The sequence below is a fragment of the Benincasa hispida genome, chromosome 6, assembly GCF_027475165.1.
Source record: "Benincasa hispida cultivar pf3 chromosome 6, pf3_genome.v1.1, whole genome shotgun sequence".
Lineage (NCBI taxonomy): Eukaryota > Viridiplantae > Streptophyta > Magnoliopsida > Cucurbitales > Cucurbitaceae > Benincasa > Benincasa hispida.
In genome coordinates, this window is record NC_143483.1 from 26,599,725 (window position 1) to 26,604,864 (window position 5,140).

Below are 5,140 nucleotides of genomic sequence, written 5' to 3' on the forward strand. Positions count from 1 at the left end.
TTTTTTGTGGGTATTACTTTGCAATAGGGCTCTTGTGATCTTTTGATCCCAAAAAATATTCAAAAAGGTCGAAAACAAATATTGTGGAAAACTATAAAGGCAAGTATGAATATATTTATTTGTTAATGAAAAGTTATAAATATGAAGTTATATATATATGAAGTTATATACATTAAAGAAGTTTATGTATTATTGCAGTGTCCCTTACAAGTTGAAACCACTGAATGTGGATACTATGTGATGAGATACATGAGAGATATTATCACCAAAGGGAGCAAAGTAGTCACAGATTCGATATGTTGTTACTTAATTCCTATTTGCATTATTCCAGGTAGTTCAAATATATAACATTTGACAAACAAGTATTGACTTCAATACTTGTGCTTTATATTAGATTGATACAAGGGACTCGTGCAGTCAGAGTTGGATGAGGTGCGAGAGAAACCCTTTGCTTTCTATATATATATATATATATTTGAAAAACCAGAATCAACCATATATATAAAGCCTGGGGAGAAAACTCTCAACAAATAATAATACAAGACATATGATAAAAGCCCAACAATCTGAAAAACAACCTGTAGCCTCTTTTTAAATGAGTTCACACCTTACAGATATTTGGTCAAGAAATGAGCATCAACTTGTTCCGCGGCAAGGAGATGTTGAACCAACATTTCTCAAGAAGCACCAAATCACGAACAAAATTAATATTAAGCTCAATATGCTTTGTCTTGGAATGCACTGCACTTAAATTACCACGCCATAAGATGGGGGGGTTTAGATAAACCAATACCCCATAAGTTTATTCATCAATTCAACTCACTAGGTGTATATGATACACATAGGGTTTCAATTTAGATCTAGCTCGTTTTCCTCCAAATTTTTCATTAATAAGTTCATTAAGGAAAAAAAAAAACTGTAGTAGGCTCTTTTATTTTAAATAATATGTGTGATCCTCGGCATTTAAAGAATGTGTGGTTAAGACATTAGTTGTTCTACAGAAAACATATACAGACAACTTTATTTTAGTACAACCAAAGGGTGGAGGATTGATATATATACAACTTGTTTTGGTTTGAGTACTCTATTACCAATTCACATAGGTACTGACTTCATTATCTGTCAGTATGGTCCAATTAATTGTTACTATATGTACCACATATATAAGTGGTGAATTTATTTGTGGAAATGCAAATACTCAATAAAAATTAAGTATTATAAAACAATATTTTTAAAGAATTACAATATAAAAAATCTATCCGTGATAGACTCCTATTACTAATACAATATAGTATCGATAGACTTCGATATAGTCCGGTCTCTTCAGTTTGGGCATATCTTCAAGATTTATATAGCATAAGCTTTTGAATAGCATTTCATCATTTTCTTCTTCTACGCCTCTCGCAATTATAGTAGTCATCCTTTTGCAATCATTTAATCCCAAATAGATAAGTTGGACCATGGTTCTAGCAACTGATGGATTTAGCAAATAGGTCCACTTATGACATTTTTCCACCTTCAACCATCTCAAGTTCCTAAACGACATTGATGATAACAGTAACATATTCAATATGCCACAACTTCATACATTTAATTTCATCAAATTCTGAATGATTGAGAAATTATCCTTTTGTAAGTCTCCATCCCACAGATGTCTAAGCTTGGGCAGTTCATATAAACTCAAAATTGAAAGCTCATATCGTCTTTCATTTTGCCATTCTTCAACACTATCCAATCTCTCAATTGGAAATACTTCTTCAAACAATGTTTTTCTTACTTCAAACTCTCGAAGTCTGTAATATTTGTACAATTTTCATTGGCAAATGTGTCAGACGATAGTCAAAAGAACTATGTAACCTCAAGCATTTAAGTTTGGAAAATAATTTTGGACCATTTCGGAATTGTATAATCTCAGTCTGCACACATTTTCCACGAAATAAATATATAAATTTATCAAACATAAATTTCGTTAATGAAAGCAAAAATATGAGATAATTACAAATATAGCAATTAGGCTCAAAGTATTAATAGATATAGTATAATGAAAAAAATAAATTATAAATATGAAAAAATTTAAATAGCTTATTAGTGATAGACTATATTGTTGATAAGTGTTTATTGGTGATAGACCATATTGCTGGTAAAAGTGTGTATCAGCGATAAAACTCTATTGCTGATAGACACTGCTACATTTGCATTTTTTTTTAAATGTTGTTATACATTTAGGTATTATTACTAAAAATATTATCCATTGTAATTACCTAAAAACTAAAATTTAATAAACTCGAGAGTGAGAAGGTTCTTATTTCTATCAGAGAGAATTTTAGGGCTCGTTTGATAACGTTCCCATTTCCTGTTTCTTGTTTCCCGTTCCTTGTTTCTTGTTTCCTCTTTTTTAGAACAAGAAACAAGAATATGTTTGATAACTATTTCTGTTTTCTGTTTCTTGAAAAAAAAAAAAAAAAGAAACAAGAAGAGAAACTTGTTTGATAACTATTTCTTATTTCTCGTTTCTTGTATTTTCTTTTCCTTACATTTTCCTATATTTTATAGTTTAAATATAATCTAATTATATAAAATAAAAAGATATATAACATGCATTCAAATATAAAAAATAATCACCAAATATTTAAACTATCGAATACACATAAGTCCTGATGTAAAATTAATATATAAATCTAAATATTTGAAAATTGAAAATTGAAAATTAAAATAACATATAGATATTAAAAAAATAACATATAGATATTAAAAAAATAACAAAGAAAATAAATATAAATAAAAGAAAGAAATAATTATAAAATAAATATATAAAAATATAGAGAAGAAGGAAATATAAAAGAAAGAAATAAGAAAAGAAATATAAATAAAAGAAATATAAAAAATACAGAGAAAAAAGAAATATAAAAGAAAGAAAGGAGAAAATATATATAAATGAAAGAAATATAAAACATATATATGAGAAAAAGGAAATATAAAAGAAAGAGGAAAATAAATAAAAGAAATATAAAAGAATATGGACAAAAAGAAGAAAGAAAGAAAAATAAAATAAAAAGGTCTAAAGTGAGATTTGATTCTAGGACGATGGAGTTAAAAGAGTTAATTAGGCATCAATCCTTACCAACTGACCAAGTTAAATTTTGATACACTCTAGGACAACAATAAATAAAATAGAAATAGAATGGACAAATTATATTTCTACTACCTCAATTTTGGCTCCATTTTTAGGAACATTTCAAAAATATTAGGAAGAATAAATAGGAATGATTATCAAACAGATCATTTCTTAAAAAATGAGAAATAGAAATAAGAAATAGAAAATGGGAACGTTATCATACAAACCCTTAGTTCTTACACAACAACCCATCTAAAAGATTTAGGAAGCCAATTTTATACAAATATCTTTTGACCTATTGAACACAATAATATATTTCTCAAAATAACTACCAAATATATTATGATAGAAGATTCATTTTTGAAGTCTCCGATTGATCAAGTACCAACATCTGTGTTGACTTTTCTTCCTTTTGAATTCTCTTTCAGTTTATTTAAATCTATTTCCAGCATTCATAGTTGATGAAGAATTGGATATTCTCTTTTGAGTTTTGGAAATTGACGAATAGACAAATTTTCTATGCTTTTAACATTCAAAAAGCTCACAAGGATCCTTCTCCTATATATATTGGAGATTTGGTAATTTAATTAATTCCAAACACCTCAAACTTGGGAGGAAATCAATGCTCTTGTTGCGAGCATTTGGTTCTTGCTCTTCAAATAGTCCTTCCAATAAATTACAACTCTCAATCCTTACAGATTTAAGATATGTAAGTCTACTCATTCTATTGGAAGGAAAAACCTTTTCAAGGTTTTTACATTTACCAATATATAAACTTTCGAGCTTGGAGAAGGAATTGGGAAGGAGTATATTATGGAATATCATCTTCAATTTGTGAGCTGTTGGGAATGCGACCAAAGTCCCACATATAAGTGAGAATGACTATCTCCAATGGTATGAGACCTTTTGAGGTAAAACCAAAAGCAAAGTCATAAAGGTTTATGCCTAAAGTAGACAATATCATACCATTGTGAAGATAGTTTGAGGGTCGTTGACCCTATCATAAGCCTTCTCAATATTCAATTTCTCTAAATTAGGAAGTGATACCTTCATATACTTATTAATATAGTTGGAAATAATTATCATTATCGTTATACATTATCACAATAGACAAATTAGTTGAGATAAAAATTTAATTTAACCTACAACCTACAAACAAAAAATGATTCCATGATAAATAAAATTATTACATATAGTTATGCATGTTAATGTAGTAATAATCTATAAAAAGCATCAACCTTAATATTTGATTTTAATTTTAGCGACCTAATTATAAGTGCTTGACTGGCTAAAAATTTTAATTTACATATTTTAATTAGTTTTTTCTGACCATTCATATTATAAATTAATTGAGTATTTAACTTTCAAACGAAAATTACCTATTTTAATTCATGTTATTTTACTTTAATAAGTAAAACATAGTAATATGTACTAACTTTTTTGGGCAAATATCAATTTGGATTGATACAACTCCAAAAGATCAAGATTTAGATTGATACAACTTCAAAACCCTAGTATTGCTTAAACATTTTCAAGGACATTAATTATTTAAAAAAAAAATCAGTATATATTTCTTTTCATGATTGTTTTCAAATATAGGAAAATGAACGAAAATTTTTATAAGTGATAGCAAAATATCACAGTCTATCTTTGATAGACCGCGATAGACAACGATAGACTATTATATGTGTCTATGATGACACAAATAGACACATACAGTAGTCTATCGTTATTTATCGCAAATAAACTATGATATTTTGCTATTATATGTACATTTTTTTTTAGCATTTTTGTTATTTAAAATAATTTTTCTTCTTTTCAACTATATATTTAGGGTTGTCTTCAAATAAAGAAATATGAATCACCTTATTTACAAATATAGAAAAATGGCAGATATCAATGATAGACCACAATGGACTACGATAGACAGATATCAGTGTTAGTGATAGTTGTCTATCATAATCTATCACAGTCTATCACTGATAGACAGTGACATTTTACGAGGAGTTAAAGTTTGCTAAAAGA

At 27.7% G+C, this 5,140-nt stretch overlaps 1 pseudogene; it reads right to left on the minus strand.

The window, feature by feature from the left end:
* Window positions 1-1,255: 1,255 nt before the first annotated feature.
* Window positions 1,256-4,168, minus strand: LOC150035549 (uncharacterized; annotated as a pseudogene).
* Window positions 4,169-5,140: the final 972 nt, after the last annotated feature.